Here is an 18,632-nt window from a genome sequence, read left to right on the forward strand (position 1 = left end):
TTGTTGTTGGTCGATCGACCGCTGGTACTGGCAATAAAGCTCTTTTTCGCACCAGAATTTAAATTTGTCTTTTCATCATTTCCTGAGTCTTCTCTTGGCTTATCGGGACCATCATAAGAAAGGCCACTTCGGAGATTAATGGCATTAATGGTTTCAATTGGCCCCTCACATTTGCTTGAAGAATTGGCGACTTGATTAGCCTCTAAATTCTCTAACTGCTTCACAAAATTCTTTGCAGATTCAATCCCAGCTTCTTCTATTTTTGTGACTTGAACCAAAAGAGCTCGGACTATTTTTCTCAATTCCGCGGTCTCATCTGAGTTATGGACAGGAATTTCAACTCTTTCCTTGGAAGCTTCAGAAGTCTCGAGCTTCTCGAGACGGGCTGTAATAGAAGCTAAGAGTGTCGCAACGGCACTCATTTCATCACTTTGCTTTCGCAAATTTCCACGCGAACTTCCAAACTCGGCTCTATGGACTGCCATCTTATCAATAGTGTTCCAACATTTATTCTGACCGGTATTATTTTGGAACCTACCATTCGCAGCTGCGTCTAGGATAACCTTCTAGTCATCATATAAAGCATTATAGAATAAGTTGCAAAGGTACCACTGCTGGAAACCGTGGTGAGGGACTGACCGAACCAGACTCTTGAAACGTCCCCATGCTTCACAAAATTCCTCATCAAGTCCTTGCTGGAAATTTGTAATTTTGCTTCTCAAGGCATCAGTCTTTGCTAGTGGGAAGTATTTTTTTTAGAAAGCTAATGCTAGAGATGTCCAATCTGTGACTCCAGCTGCTACCCTATCAAGGTAGCAGCACCAATCTCGCGCCGAATCCTTCAAGGAGTATAAGAACATCATCCCCTTTACTTCATCTTGGGTCACCTCAGCCGGTACAGGTATGGAACAGTAGTAGTCTGTGAAAATTTCCATATGCTTCAAAGGATCCTCGTCCGGTAGACCGACAAACTGATTTCGCTCCACTAAATCGATATAGGAAGAACGGAATTCGAATGACCCTGAGTAGGGGTGGGTAATTCGTACCCCTTTGGAACATGCTGTTCTTTTGGCTGAAGATTATCATATATTGTAGTCATGTTCGCAACACTGAGAGTATTCAAGCCTTCCTCTCAAAAACATGTCTTCTAACTGTGCAAAAACAAAACTAGAAGCAAGAGTAAGCAACGGTCTCAAGGAACCAAAGTTCCTTGAGACAAGAAAAATAAACTAAAAATAAAGCAAACAGAATTACATCGTCTCCCCGGCAACGGCACCAAAATTTGATACCGTCGTTTTGTATCAAAATTTAATTTATAATCCAAACTACTACTATAGCTAGTGATAGTAAGGGTCGAACCACAGAGAGACAAGATCAATTCTATTTGCTAATTTTTAATCTATTGATGTGGCAATTGAATGGGGGTTTTGAAATTGTTTGATTCTAGATACTAATTGACAAAATAAGAAGATTCGCAAATAAGATAAAAGAGAGATCAGGAACTTCGGTTCACCATGGCTAAGGTCAGGTCAAGAATATTGCAGAGGTCTTGTAATACGGTCTCAGGGAACATGAGCAAGTCTTTCGATCAATGCTCAATAACCTTACGGTCTTCTAATTCCCAAGAATTTCTCAAAGCTTTCGCTCAAAGGAAATTCCAAAACAAATGAAAACCTAACCTACTAATCTTTCAATCTAGCAAGACGGGTTTATCAAAAGGTAATAGAATCGATACGAAAGAATTCATACTAAAAAAATCAACTCTAATTTACGCCATGGCTCACCTTGTTCCCAATCAAGAAAATTAGCTATGCATGATTAAAACTATAACAATTGCAAAATTGAAGGCAAAGAATGAGATTGACATAATTGAAATTGAATTTAAGACAAAAGATTAAAACTGAATTGCTTGCATATAACTAATAACAACAAGAATTAAATTGACTAGAAATAAAAGAAGAAGGAAATTGCATTAAAGCTTACTAAAGAATTGATGAACAAAAGTAATTGAAATTGGAATCCGTCGTTTCACTTCCTTTCTCCAAAACTAGATCTAAACTTTTTGTTCTTGAATAATGAAAAGCATACCCTAAATTATTGTTGCGTACTACTGATAAACGTTCTCCCCAAAAGTTAATTACAAGTGGGCTTTCAAAAGTCTAACGCGTAAAATAAATCACAGGTTCGCGACTTCGTCGATCGACCAAGTGGCACGGTCGATCGACCAGCCATTACAGTGATGCTCTTTTGCTGAACTTCCACGGTCGATCGACTGGAGATGTTGGTCGATCGATCAACTACGCTGTGCAGTAGCTTCTCTTCTCTTCCAAACAAATACGCATGGAAATACGTGCCAAAACTGCAAATAAAGTGTATAGAATATGCACGTATCAAATACCACAGATTATAGTAAACAATATCACTTCTACTGAACTCCTTCCACCTGCTCTTATTAACTACTTTTCTCAAACTTGTTCACACTAATCGATGATGCCAATACCGGAACTCGACAAACACCGCCGTCCTCATACACTTGACTTCCTTTTATTTTAATATGACCAATCTCCTAGAAAAAACAGTATCTTAAACAATCACACATGAAAAGGTGCGTAATCAAACTACGGAAATATGAAGGAGATGAAGCACACCATAAATACCATTAGTGCAATAAATAAGGATAAAGATCAAGTCACCTAAAGTCCAACCAATCCCATAAATACCAACACCACAATCATCTTCCGCGTGTTGACTTTTGTTTTTTATTTGCTTAAAAAATTTAGTGCAAACAGAGTACTAGAGATAAGAAAAGTTTTGTGCAAACAGAGCACGAGAGATTTTGAGTCTGATCGGCCGTGGTGATGACGGTGTTTGATACATTTGTAGCAAATATCGGTATACTTCCATTAAAATTATAAGGATTATAACTAAATTATTAATATGAAAACTAGTCATAAAAGAAATTTGCATAAACAAAATAGAGAGATTATGAAATCAACCTTCAGTCCTAGCAAAATCGGCCTAAGAACAATATCGAAATGATATTCACCTATCAGTTGCACCCAAGATGATATGAGATATGTGATGCGTGTCCTAAATATGATGCTTTACACCCTATTTTACACGCATTTCAGAGCTCATTTGTGTAGTTTAAGCTACCATTTTCCTTGTTTTCGTCTACTTTCGTATTTTCATGTAATATTGCAGATTATTGCGGAAATGATTAGATATCGAGCCGAATCCGTCCCCGAGTACTAGGCATTGCATTTGACGTGAAGTATTTACTCGGGAAGCGAACTTGGTGCGTATTTCGAGGCCTGTAAGACAACTTTATGAAGAAGTTAGAAGCGGACTACCAGCTATAGTGGTTGATCGACTGATGCCTATGGTCGATCGACCAGAGCACGACTTACATAAGCTACTGTTCAGCGTATTCCAGTCGATCGACTGAGCTGCATGGTCGATCGACCGAACCGTTAATTCTGACATGAATAAATAGAACGAGAAGTTAGAAGCCCATGGTAATTAGGTTTTAGGAAATAAGAATCACGTTGTATTCTTATATAACGTAGCTTTAGGTTTTAGTTTGGATCATCCAGTTTTATCATCAAGTTCTTAACATACAATTCGATAGTCATTAGTTTAGATTATTTTCCGTCAATAAAGTTTACTTTTTGCATTCGGTTTTGATCTTTCCTCTTCAATTCTCCCTACGGTATTTTCTGTTCCTTCGTTTAATACTCGCTGCTTTAATTCGTTCGTAGTATAGAATTGTTAGGTTAGAATTCCCAAAGCCAATTATCGTTTTATGTTAATTGTTCATTTAATTAATTTAAGTATGAATTCGAATGCTTTAATTGTTGATTTTATTGCTGTCATTATTTCTAGTATGAGTAGCTAAATACCCTGTGCTAGGATGTAGGGGATCTGTAGGATAGGCGGCATTAGAATTAGGAAGACCTAGATCGCGCCATGGTCGAACGACCGGCCTACCTGGTCGATCGACCGACTCCGTGAGTGTTACTTCGTTTTAACTAATTTAATTGCTATATTTGACGAATCGAGTGCACACGACTAGTTGAATGCCTAGGAATTGACCGACCCAATAAATATCGAAAGATAGGGGAGGGAAATAGACTACCAAATTAAGACGACACTAGTACAAAAAACTCCTACCACGACGCGTTTATCATGGCGGTTCTAATAGAAACGACGTGAAAAGCCCAATAAATTGGCGGGAACCTAAATTTTATGTATGTAGGAGGTCTATTGTGTCGGTTTATGTAAAAACCGACGTGATAACTGATACTTTTTATGGCGGTTCCAAATAGAAAACAGCATCATAAGTCTATTGTGGCGGTTATATTAACAACCGACGTTAAAAATGACGCTAAAAGTTAATACTAAGTTACAATTTTTTAGGCTAAAAAACCGCCATTATATGTTTTTATGTCGGTTTTTAATTAAAACCGATTTTCATAATTAAAAAAAAAAACCCTCAAAAATCATTTACAGTTCTTTCGTCATCTTCTTTGTACAACCGCCGTAAAGTCTAAACAACCCCGTGATATACGGCGCACCCAAAATTTGTAAAAACCGCCATAAAAAGGTCATTTATGACCGCCACTATAAGGGGTTTTCTACTAGTGCGACTAAATTAATAAGATCGAGAGATAAGTTAATTTGGACTTTAAAATCACTTTTCAGGACGAAAGTTAGCATTAGTGATATTAGGGACCTGTAGCGAGATCGAAAGATGCTACTTGTTAAGAATGGACCGAGAGGACTTCATATTTTTCCCGTCTCACGTGAGTGTTTTAGACCTACCTAGTGTACTGCCACCGAAACTATAGTGAACCGATCATCTTAGTACCCTTTTAATATTCGATTTCATTTATATCTTTTATTAGCTCGTTTATTTGTCTTAGCTTTGTTGCCTTTAGCTATAGATCACTCTAAACAAACCCCCATTCATTTGTTACTTTAAGACTAAAATCAGACAACTAATAATTGCATCGTCTCTCTGTGGTTCGACCCTGACTGCCACTAGCTATAGTAGTAGTTTGGAAATATAAATTTATCTTTGGTACTCTACGACGGTATCAAATTTTGGCGCCGTTGCCGGGGAGGCAATTGTTTAATTTTTTGGTTGTTTTTATTTTGGTCTTTATCTTAGTTTAAGGGACATCTTTTCCTTAAACTCTTTTTATATTGTACTCGTAGTTTCTTCTTATGCGCAGGTCACAAGGTGGTGAATTACTACCGTTCAATCCTGAGATTGAGAAGACTTTGCGTGAGTTGAGACGATCATCTAGAGTATTGCCGACAGAGGAAGAGCTGAGTACTCTGTCTAGTTACTACGAGAACGAGCTATCTGAGGAGGATCCACCTTCATCTCCTATTTCTACTTCATCAGCTGAGACCGTCACATCTCCAGATATGGCTGAAGAAGCTAGTATAGCCAGTCACTCCTAGCCGAAAGCTGAGAATCTCTACAAGGGATTCGCATTGCCAGCTGGGACAGATAGGAAATTCGAACCGAAACCGTCTTATATTAACTAGGTTGAGAGAAACCAATTCGGTGGAGCTGCAAATGAAGATGCAGCCAAAAATATGGAGACATTCATTGATTACTGCTGTTACATACCCCCACCAGCAGGTGTGAACCAGGACTAGGTGAAGGAGACTATGTTCATATTCTCGCTTCGTGATGCTGCAAGGGAATGGTACCGAGATTTGGATCGAGCTGCTAATGGGATAACGGACTGGAATTCTCTGGCCCTAGCATTTTACAAGAAATATTTCTCTGCCTTGAAGAACAATGCAATTAGAGCTTAGATCACGAGCTTTAAACAGGGTCCTGATGAAGATTTTCATGAGGCATGGGTCCGTTTCAAGAGACTAGTGTGAACCATTCCGCACCATGGGTTTGAGAAATGGTTTTTGTACAACCAATTCTACAATGGTCTTTATGATGATCAAAGAGCCATCCTAGATGCTGCAGCTAATTGGAGATTTCAAGAAAATAGTGGTGAGACGAAGGGGTGGAAAATCATTGATGACATTGCCACCCATAAAGCTGAGCATGGGAATTCTAGAGGAAATCAGAGGAGGTCAGCTGAATCACCTCCTGTAGCTGCAATAGAGGCCCTTACTGTAAGGTTTGACAAGATAGATTTTGGGGGATCCCAAAAGGGAGGGATTTATAAAGTTAATGTAGTTTCAGACGGTCCCTTTATATGCGAGAGGTGTGGAGCTGAGGGACACGTTTCGGATTTTTGTCCTAGTTCGACTGAAGTATGTGCTGCCTCACATTATAGGCAAACTAGTGCTTATCCCGATCCCTCTAATGTCCACCCCAATTCTAGGTGGACTAACCAGATTGTCCTTAATCCGGGTCCACAGCAGCAGTAGCAGGAGCAAAGCTATGTGTTCCCTCATAAGCAGCAGCAGCCATACCAAAAGCCTTCGTATGTCCCTCCGCAGCAGCAGCAAAAGTCCCAAGGCTCCGATTTTGCCGAGTAGAAAAATTTGTTGCTGAAAGAGTCTCAAGCTAGAGAGGTCGGGATGAAAATGTTGGAGAGCCAAATTGTTCAATTGGCTAGCAAGAGTGCAACTCGAGCTCCGGGGCATTTACCGTCGCATCCGGATCAAAAAGAGACCCTTAATGCAATTACTTTGAGGAGTGGGTCTACCCTTGATGGGCCCGCTATGGTCGAGGAAGCTACTGGAAAAGATGAGGCGGAACCAAGTAAGAAGAAGGCAGTAACGAACAGTGGCAAGAAAAAGACGATCAGCAGGTATGTCAGTCGATCGATCGACATACCTGGTCGATCGATCAAAACACGCAACAAGATGCGACTTCGTTCTGTAGAAGTCAGTCGATCGACTGACCTACATGGTCGGTCGACTGACAGCGCTGCTGATCATGAACCTTTTCGTCCTCCAATGCCAGATAACTTGAGGGACCACTTATTCCGGGGTATGACTACTCCGAAAATATGAGGCAAGACCCAAATGCTGATGGGTCAGTCCTGGTTCCAAATTATGACCCGATGACGATTAATGGTTCATTTTTGAGACGGTCTGAAGAAGGTTCGAGCTATAACAAAAACAAGGTAGTGGATTTTCAGCCTAAATCCACTGATGCCGGTATGAGAGACTTAGAGGAGAGGGCTAAGTTGCTTCTTATAGCCCCCTATCCAGAGAGATTGGTGCCGACAAAGGAACAGGTATCATTTAACAAAATTGAAAATGCTATTCGTAGCTTAAATGTACAAGTTCCTTTTCTTGAATTAGTTAATCAAGTGCCTGCTTATATGAAATTCATGAAGCAACTTTTGTCTAAAAAGAAGTCACTTGGTACTGTGTAATCTGTCGCACTAATTGAGGAGTCATGTTCTTATTTAACTCATACTGCACCCCATAAGCTAGAAGACCCAGGTAGTTTTTCAGTCCCATGTAATATTGGCACATTTTCTATTGAGAAGACATTATGTGATCTAGGAGCCAGTATTAGTGTCATGCCTTTGAGTCTTGCTAGGAAGTTGAAATTGACTAGGTTTGCAGTTACTAACATGACTGTGCAGATGGCTGATCGTTCTGCGGTCCAGCCTATAGGAGTCTTAGAGGACATTCCTGTGCAAATAGGAAAGTTCTTTTTCCCAGTTGACTTCGTTGTGTTAGATATGCCCGAGGATGCTCACATTCCTATCATTTTGGGTAGACCATTTCTGCACACTGCTGGTGCAGTTATAGATGTTAGCTCAGGGACATTGACCTTTAAGGTAGGGAAACATTCCATTGTCTTTGCCCAGACAGCTAAGAAGAAAGACCCCATGTGGCCAGTAACTTGTAATGTGGTTTCTGAAAAGAAATCCTATTTTGTGCTTTCTGTTATGCCTGCCCCTATGCCTATTCCTGTTGTAACACCTCCGCCCCAGATTGGGAGCAAATTGGAGGAATATTTTTCTGTTTTGGATGTTGCAGGAGCTGGTTTGGGGAAGGAAGAGCCGCATGTTGCTCCAGCTGTGAAGGAGCCAATCGTTCAAAGAGGCGACTTAGGATGTCTTAGCTATGGCACTGATGAGGAGCCTGATGAGGAGCCAGTCAAAGTGACGGAGTCTGATTTGGATTTTGACGAGTCAGATGAAGTTATTGATTGGGGAGATGCTGAAGCTGTTGATCCGTTGAGTTCTGCGGATGTTGAAGTTGATAGGAGTGCAGCTGAGGAGATGAGCACTGTAGAGGCTACTTATTGTAGCCAGGAGCCGAGCAAGTGGGCCATTCCAAGGCCATTCTTGATCAACTATTAGTTGATTAAGACTTTACAAAACATTTTATTGCTTTCGTTAGACTCTTTTTATTATTTTTGTGTGCGCGAGACTTCGCATTTTAATAAGTTTGCTTAGGATTTTAAATACTTTAGACTGTTACTTTGGGTTTTGCGCAATTTTGGGCGCGTTATTATGTGTATTTGCAGGTTTATAGACCATGTTGGCTCAATTTATTGAGCTAATTTGAAGGAAATCAGAACTTACAGCAGGTTTTCCAGTCGATCGACTGCCTCCTATGGCCGATCGACTGAGCTGCGAATTCCAGGAGCTTCTGTTCCTGTTCACTCTGGTCGATCGACTGGGTGATGTGGTCGATCGACCGCCCAGCGATGCTTTACCTGTTTTTGATCATTCCCCTGCTGTGTTTGGTCGATTTGCGGAGTTGAGGGAGTCTTTTCTCCACTTTATTCTCCGACTCATTTCTATTTTCTTCCGTTTCTTTATTTTACACATAATTTTGCGTTTAATAAATTGTTTTCTCGGAATTATGCGCTAGTTTAGGGAGGTTTCCTTTTGCTGCGCTTAAAGTCTTGTGAGTTTCCGAGTCCTTTTCATGTCTTATTTAGTTAATTTTCACGCAATTTTCCGTTTCCCTTTTATTTCATTATATGATTTTGCACAATGGGGACATTGTGTGATTTGGTTTGGAGAAGAGTTTTGCGTAGCATTCATATGTTTTTGCATTCACGTTTAATTATTCTGTTTGCATTGTTATTTAATTTCTCCATATATACAGAAAATTCAAAAAAATTGAAAATTTTCAAAAATTCAAAAAAAATTCACGTTTATATTAGTATATAGGTCGAGTCGGAACAGTAGTATTTCAAAGATGACATTGCATTTTCTGCTGTTTTATGCCTGAGCCTTGCTATTGACATGTTATTAGTAGAATCGATATGCATAGTCTACGAGTTTTCGTTAATTTACTTGCTGGACTTGAGACTTGACTTTGTTTTTTGGCAAACTACTTATATTTATGAGGTTTAGAGCCTATAACTGGTGTCATTCATGACCAGTTTATCTAGGATTGTGAGTAGTACTCCTTATGAGACATGTTACATAAATTTGCATAAATATGAACTTAATCTACTTAATACCTATATGCATTCGGGTTCGTGGTTAGTTGACACATGTGGAAGAGGTATCCTTTATTCATTTTGCCCATAAGCTCCACACTGCCAAAAATAGCCTTTTGTCCCTTTTACTACATCCTATATTCAGCCTGCCTTTGTCAAGCTAGTAGTATTAGTCTTTGGGAATGTTCTTATTATTTTTGGTTGCATATGCACTTATTGAGATGATGTTGGATGAAAGAATGAAGGAGGAAAAAGAATTGAAAAGAAAAAAAAAAACAGAAAACAGAAAGAAAGAAAAAGAGTTCGAAAAAAAAGAGGTCAGTCGATCGACTGAACCAAGTGGTCGATCGACTGAGTACTGCGGCAGAAAAAGAAAATTCGAAAATCACATGCTACAATTGTTATGAGTTGGTGATTTACACTCCCATGTTGTATTTATATCATTTGGGGAGTTACATCTATTGGAGATTGTGAGTTTAGTGCTTGATAATTAGCACTGGTTTTATCGAAAATCTTGAGTAAGGAAGTGGATGTTGTGATATGGTTTTGTTTAGGTACTAGCTTGATCACCTATGCCTCCACATTCCCATAATTGTTTTGCCTCTTCTTACCTATAGCCTCACATATCCAAATTTACCTCGGCATGTGTCATGGTCATTTGTTTGGTTGGAATGCATATGTATGGTTGTAGAGATTATTTTCATATTAGATTGCAGGCATGTTCTTATAGGTCATAGTTAGGTGAGAGTCATTACATTTACTTCTTTCTATCTTATACATTATTCATCTGTGCTTATGAGTGATTCGGGAAACCCGTGAGAGTCCATAATGATAAGTCTCTACAGTTGACGGTTCAGCAGTTTTTAATGACTACATAACTCGTTTGCATGATTCACACTACTAATTGATTGTTAGTTGTTGCATTAAATTGGTTTAGGCTTTACGGTTTGCATTTTGCTCTGAGATTGAACTCGTTCCATTAGGTTTTAGGATCGAGTCTAGTTCTTGCTTGGGGACAAGCAAGGGTTTGGTTTGGGGAAGTTTGATGCGTGTCCTAAATATGATGTTTTACACCTTATTTTACACGCATTTCAGAGCTCATTTGTGTAGTTTAAGCTACCATTTTCCCTATTTTCGTCTACATTCGTATTTTCATGTAATATTGCAGATTATTGCTGAAATGAGTAGATATCGAGCAGAATCCGTCCCCGAGTACTAGGCATTGCATTTGACGTGAAGTATTTACTCGGGAAGCGAACTTGGTGCGCATTTTGAGGCCTGAAAGACAACTTTATGAAGAATTTAGAAGCGGACTACCAGCTATAGTGGTCGATCGACTGATGCCTATGGTCGATCGACCAGAGCACGACTTACAGAAGCTACTGTTCAGCGTATTCCAGTCGATCGACTGAGCTGCATGGTCGATCGACCAAACCGTTAATTCTGACGTGAATAAATAGAACGAGAAGTTAGAAGCCCATGGTAATTAGGTTTTAGGAAATAAGAATCACGTTGTATTCTTATATAACGTAGCTTTAGGTTTTAGTTTGGATCATCCAGTTTTATCATCAAGTTCTTAACATACAATTCGATAGTCATTAGTTTAGATAATTTTCCGTCAATAAAGTTTACTTTTTGCATTCGGTTTTGATCTTTCCTCTTCAATTCTCCCTACGGTATTTTCTGTTCCTTCGTTTAATACTCGCTGCTTTAATTCGTTCGTAGTGTAGAATTGTTAGGTTAGAATTCCCAAAGCCAATTATCGTTTTATGTTAATTGTTCATTTAATTAATTTAAGTATGAATTCGAATGCTTTAATTGTTGATTTTATTGCTGTCATTATTTCTAGTATGAGTAGCTAAATACCCTGTGCTAGGATGTAGGGGATCTGTAGGGTAGGCGGCATTAGAATTAGGAAGAGCTAGATCGCGCCATGGTCGATCGACCGGCCTACCTGGTCGATCGACCGGCTCCGTGAGTGTTACTTCGTTTTAACTAATTTAGTTGCTATATTTGACAAATCGAGTGCACGCGACTAGTTGAATGCCTAGGAATTGACCGACCCAATAAAGATCGAAAGATAGGGGAGGGAAATAAACTACCTAATTAAGACGACTAAATTAATAAGATCGCGAGATAAGTTAATTTGGACTTTAAAATCACTTTTCAGGACGAAAGTTAGCATTAGTGATATTAGGGACCTGTAGCGAGATTGAAAGATGCTACCTGTTAAGAATGGACCGAGAGGACTTCTTATTTTTCCCGTCTCACGTGAGTGTTTTAGACTTACCTAGTGTACTGCCGCCGAAACTATAGTGAACCGATCATCTTAGTACCCTTTTAATAATCTCTGTGGTTCGCCCTAACTGCCACTAGCTATAGTAGTAGTTTGGATATATAAATTTATCATCGGTACTCTACGACGGTATGAATATGCCTTTGTTCTTGCTAGAATAGATCCCCCAATTAACTGATTAATTTTTTAGGGTTTTGTGCGTTTTGATGAGAGGCAAAAATTAGGTCAAAAGAATGAGAAAATAATATAACCTATACTCCCTCTTTAAACCGTGAAAGAGGAGTATTAGGGGAGATTTTTTCTCTTCTTTTTTTTCGGTCAAAACTACCAACCAAAAATAAGGAGAAAATATCTTCTTAGTTCTGGGTAGTTATCAAAATGTATATTATGTGTACATTTTATTAATTATCGTATATGTTGTCCCGTTTTAATAAGTCCATACATAACCGATTGTAGTTGATTTATTAAATCTGGCCTGACAACATTTATTATAACAATCTCGAATAAAATATACTTTAACTATAAATATTGCATATTTATAATTAGCTAATTAAATATAACTGGTTACATTTAATTACGAATTAACAACTTAATTCGTTCAAGCTAACATTATATACATTAATTAAATATAACATATTATATTCAATTTACGAATTGACAGTTAATTCGTCTCAGCTAATATTATTTAATCGGCATTAAATAATCGTCTCATCATCACATTGACTAACTGTTTAGTCATATAAGGCATCAATGTGACTACATTTCCATAACCACATCTCTCAAACACATCCTTTAGGTGTGACTTTTAGGGACCAGTTGTTCACCGCCATCAGTATGATAATAACGTCAAACTTTCTAGCAAGCCAACCGTTATTAGGTAATCGTTAATCAACTGATAAAATACGAAGTATACCCTTGTGAACCTATAAGAGATTTATAAATTTTATCACACTAATTTGTGGAGGACACAAGCTCCAACAAACTCCACTTGTCCTCACAAGTGTATGTGCGATAACCGATTCTCATATCTTAAAATTTCTCCCACTCAATGTAAAACAATTTGCAAAATCCGTATTCACAAAGGTCGTATTTTACAAGTGATCAATATCAAGAGTGGTTTCCCCGACTAGAGAGTAACTCTGATAAACGAATCATCATTCGAGCATGGCCATGCATTTCAGTTACAACTCCTCGAGTGGCCCTGAGAAATAACTATACCTGATAAGGGTTGGATATTTTTTTCAACTCGAATCCTGCAGATGTAAGCACAGTATGAAATGACCCGAGAAAAATCTACTTAGTCTCCGATTCACGGCGAGAACATGAGAAAGAAACCAAGTCACCCAAAAACTGCCTTAATCTCAAGAGACAGTCGATAGTCAAAAGAATCGACTCTATGAACACAATGGACGTCCAATCCACGACCTGGCACCGAATGTTTTTAAACATTTAGGACTCCATTACGTTGTCACAAAAATTTGTCCTACGAGGTATCGTTATAATCTCGCATCTCTGATCGATCAGTCAACCGTTTGACTTATGGCTCGTTGAACCCACCATCAATCGAATGCACAATATAATAGCCAGAGTTATCAGCTCATTAAGGCGATTACGGACCAAAACAAATATAATGTAATTCAGTTCACTTTGTGGCGTTCAATGTTATCGATACAATCCACATGAAAAACAAAATATTATAAAAATGATGAAGTTATAAATAGTATATGAAAAAGATAATGTATAAAATCCATAATCAACTACTACAACTCAGGAACACGTTTAATTCCCATGGAAATAACGTGCCCTTCATGCTTATCAAAATTCAACGATTTAGTGAGAGGGTCCGCGATGTTATCATCTGAAGCTATGTTGTCCATCATTATCTCTTCTTGCTCCACGTAATCATGGATCAGGTGAGCTTTCCGATGTACATGTCTAGATTTGTTGCTAGACTTAGGCTCCTTATCCTGGAAGATGGCACCTCTATTGTCACAATAGATGGTGATCGGGTCATTCGAACTAGGAACTATCGTAAGTCCTTGTAAGAATTGACGCATCCATATAGCTTCCGAAGCGGCATAGTACTCGGATTCAGTGGTAGAATCCTCTCCAACATCCTGTTTGGAACTCTTCCAGCTGACCGCAGCACCAATAAGAGTGAAGACGAACCCGGAGTGAGATTTTGAATCATCTCGATCCGTTTGGAAGCTAGCATCTGCGTAACCGATTGCGGATACCTTAGTATCGCCTCCATAAGTCAATACCCTATCCTTAGTCCTCCGTAGGTACTTGAGGATGTTTTTAACTATCCAAAGGTGTTTCACCTGGATTCTTTTGGTACCGACTCGTCATACTCAATGCATATGCCACGTCTGGACGTGTGCATATCATGGCATACATGATTGATCCTATTGCAGATGCATAAGGAACACGACTCATGCGTTCAATCCCTTCAGGCGTCGTGGGTGACTGAGACTTGCTCAACTGCATCACAGACGTCATAGGAAGGTTCCCCTTCTTGGAGTTGGTCATGCTGAACCTTTCAAGAATCTTACCCAAATAAGACTCCTGACTCAGTGATAACGTCCGTCGTGATCTATCTCGGTAGATACGGATTCCCAATATGCGTTGTGCCTCACCCAGATCTTTCATCTGGAAATGGTTTTTCAACTATCCTTTAACCGAAGATAAGAGAGGAATGTCATTCCCAATCAAGAGTATGTCATCGACATACAATATCAAGAAAACAATCTTGCACCCACTCGACTTGATATATAAGCATGGTTCCTCGACCGATCGAGTGAAACCATACTCTTTTATCACCTGGTCGAAGCGATAATTCCAACTCCGAGAAGCTTGCTTAAGTCCATAAATGGAACGCTTTAGCTTGCACACTTTCTTAGGATTCTCAGGATCTATGAAACCTTCGGGTTGCACCATGTACAACTCCTCCTCCAAATAACCGTTTAAGAAGGCGGTTTTCACGTCCATTTGTCAAATTTCATAGTCATGAAAAGCGGCAATCGCTAAGATAATCCGATTGGAACGCAACATAACTACGGGTGCAAAAATTTCATCATAATGCAAACCGTGCACTTGAGTGAAACCTTTTGCCACTAGTCGTGCCTTATAGGTATCTGGTTGCCCATCTACAGAACGCTTTATTTTGTAAAGCCATTTGCACTGTAGAGGTTTTACCTTATTAGGTAAATCAACTAGATCCCATACGTCATTCTCATACATGGAGTCCATCTCGGATTGCATGGCTTCGAGCCATAGCTTTGAGTCGGAACAGGTCATGGCACCTTTATAGGTAGCAGGTTCATTACTCTCTAGGAGCAAAACGTCACTCTCCTCGACCATACCAATGTATCTGTCCGGAGGATTAGAGACTCTACCCGACCTCCTAGGTTCCTCATGAATATTAGACATATCATCAGTTGGAGGAACAACTTCCTCCATCTGTTCCTCGGTTGTTGGTTCTTGAATCTCCGACAGCTCGAAGGTTCTATTACTTGTCTTGTTCTCGAGAAATTATTTCTCTAAGAACGTCGCACTAGCTGCAACAAAAACTCGATGTTCGGTAGGCGAATAGAAGTAATGACCAAACGTTCCTTTTGGATAACCAATAAAGTATGTCTTGACCAATCGCGGGCCAAGCTTATCCTCGTGTCTCCACTTGACATAAGCCTCGCAGCCCCAAACCCGAATAAAGGACAAGTTAGGGATCGTTCCCTTCCACATTTCAAAAGGAGTCTTGTCGACAGCTTTAGTTGGACTTCGGTTAAGTATAAAAGCAGCTGACAAAAGAGCAAAACCCCATAATGAATCAGGTACTACCGTGTGACTCATCATGGATCGAACCATATCAAGTAAGGTTCGATTTCTCCGTTCGGACACACCATTCAATTGAGGTGTTCCAGGTGGAGTTAACCGTAAAACGATTCCACAGTCTTTAAGGTGTTGATCAAACTCATTTGAAATATATTCGCCACCCCGATCTAAACGGAGTGCTTTAACCTTTCTTCCCAGTTGGTTCTCAACCTTATTCTGGTATTCCTTGAATTTTTCAAAGGACTCACTTTTATGCTTCATTAAGTAGACATATCCGTATCTACTCAAATCGTCCGTGAAAGTGATACAATATCTATAGCCATCTCTAGCGGTAATTGACATAGGTCCACAAACATCAGTATGTATGAGTCCTAATAGGTCACTAGCACGCATTCCAACACCTTTGAAGGAAATTCGAGTCATTTTGCCTATAAGACATGATTCACACGTGCCAAATGTAGAAAAATCGAATGCAGGAATAGTCCCATTATCGACGAGTTTCTTCACGCGTTTTTCATTTATGTGTCCTATTCGACAATGCCATAGATAGGTTTGATCTTTGTCACCAACCTTTAATTTCTTATTATTCACGTGTAATACTTCCGTGGTTTGATCTAAGATGTAAATTCCATTCATGGAAACTGCTTTGCCAGAAATCATTTCATTGAAAGAGAAAATACAGCTATTATCCTTTATTAAAAATGAAAAACCATATTTATCAAGTACGGAAACTGAAATAATGTTCTTAGACAAACTAGGTACATAGTAACAGTTATTTAAAAATAACTCAAAACCACTAGGGAGTTGGATTACGTATGTTCCCTTGGAGACTGCAGCAACTCTAGCTCCATTCCCGACTCGCAGGTCCACATCACCCTTTCCGAGAGGTGTGATTTTTTTAAGGCCCTGCAAATGATTACACAGATAAGAACCACAACCAGTATCAAGTACCCAAGTTCCAAAACTTGTATGGTTAATCTCAATAATATGAATATAAGATGACATACCAACAGGAACGACGCGGCCTGTTTTTATGTCCTCACGGTACACGGGACAGTTCATCCTCCAATGTCCAGTCTTGTGACAATGGTGGCATTCAATGTCACCGCTCTTGCTCTTTTCCTTGCCCTGTGAGCCACTAGTCTCACCAGGCCCACTCTTACCGTTTCCTGGCTTCTTAAACTTTGGCTTACCTACAGTTAGGTCGCCTGGAGCTTTGCCGTTACCTTTTTTCTTGTTGGAAATCGTGAGAACATCCTGCTTCATGCTCCCACTCAATTTCATATCCTTCTCAGTCTGTACGAGAAGTGAGTGTAGCTCATGAGGACTTTTCTTCAAGTCATTCATGTAGTAGTTCGCCCTGAAAAGGGCAAAACCATCATGAAAAGATGAAGCATTCGGTCAATGACTATGCTCTCACTGATTTTGCAATCAAGTGCCTCCAATTTCTCGACATTCTCAATCATGTTAAGAATGTGTGGGCTAACCGGTTGGCCCTTCTGGAGTTTCGCATCAAAGAAGCGACAGGTATGCTCATAAGTAACTATCCTCGGTGCTTTTGAGAACTCGTTAGTGAGCGTGGTGAAAATCTTGTTTGCACCTTGGGCAATAAAGCGTCTCTGCAAATTGGTTTCCATTGCAAAGATGAGTACGTTCTTTATCGCACCCGCTTCCATGACGAAATCACTATAAGCAAGTGATTCGTTAACTCCTGCATTGGGGCCTAGGTTTACCGGTATTGGCTCAGTTAAGTACTTGAGCTTACCGTCAGCAATGGCAACATTTCGTAGTGCTGCCTCCCAGTTCGCAAAGTTGGACCCATCATTCTTCAATCGTGTGAACTGATTCATGTTGTCCATAAAAACATTAAGCCAGGACTCGCGTCCAAGTGTGGCACTCGACATTGGGATTTCGTTATTTTCAGCTATTTGTTGTAACAGTATTATCAAAATAAACGTATTCTACACTGCGAAAAGAAGAATAAAAATAATAAGCATATGCATCGTTATGATTTTAAGTCTTAATGCAAAACTGTTATAAGCGAAGACTCATGCATTTACACAATTGACCTTCCTCAAGAATTATATAAATGATCCCAAGACTCAATTATCTGTAAATTGATAAGCCAACCTTTTGGCTAATTCTACTGTTAGAATTCTTGGTCGATAAATTTCTGTAAATTCTATCTTTAGTCCATCATAATCACGAAACCTCTTGGGACTATAATGTTGAGATAAACTAAGTCAACACAAAATACTTACCCAACGTAGAAGGGGTCATATTATGCCTTCCGACGAAGAAGGGATTCATAGTTGTTTGCCCTTATAAAGACTAGTCTCAATTTCCGTTTTAGAGGAAGATCCCATCAACTTTATTTTAATTCATTTTAAGTGAACTAATATCTAGCATGCGTGAATGAATAAACTAAGGTGATGGCTTAAATTGAGTGACATCTGTATGTCAATGAAAACTAACATTCAATCTATATGAGTCAATTTTCATGCATTTTAGTAGGTGGTTTGTTTTTAGACGGAAAATGATGCACTAACTAGCATGTGAATGAAAAGCAGTAAGAACGGTAAAACGTAAAACAAAAATAAAGTCCTAGTGTGGCTTATCTACCAAAATGAACATTAAATACAATTTTGGAATCCATCCTTGGACCCTAGAAGGTTGTCTTGATGTTCCATCTTGGTCCATGTAGCGGGAGTGAGCTCCAATCTCCATCTTTGGTCTTCTTTAAAATTACAATTAAAAATTACATAATAAACCTATTTACATTCTAATTTCAAAACCGTAATAAATAAAGAAAACCAAAAGGAGATATGAGATCTCAAATTACATTAAAAATTATGTTTCCATCATTAAGAAAACATAATTTAACTAAGGCCACACTAGGTATTACAAATTACAACCGATTGCAAAAATACGTAAATAAATCCATTCAACGATTCATTCAACTAAAATAAAAAGCATCAACTAAAAAAAATTAAACATGCAAGACATAATTCCTTAATTATGTAGATTAATTTCCCAAGGCAACTATTTAAATGATCAAATTAAGTGATAATTCCTCAATTAATCACATTAATT

General features: G+C 39.0%; 1 non-coding gene across 1 annotated transcript; it reads left to right on the forward strand.

The window, feature by feature from the left end:
• The first annotated feature begins 618 nt into the window (after positions 1-618).
• LOC141636647 (small nucleolar RNA R71) lies at positions 619-727 on the forward strand. Its single transcript, XR_012541249.1, has one exon. It is a non-coding gene; the product is annotated as a small nucleolar RNA R71 (small nucleolar RNA).
• Positions 728-18,632: the final 17,905 nt, after the last annotated feature.

The sequence above is a fragment of the Silene latifolia genome, chromosome Y (assembly GCF_048544455.1).
Source record: "Silene latifolia isolate original U9 population chromosome Y, ASM4854445v1, whole genome shotgun sequence".
In the NCBI taxonomy this organism is placed as follows: Eukaryota; Viridiplantae; Streptophyta; class Magnoliopsida; order Caryophyllales; family Caryophyllaceae; genus Silene; species Silene latifolia.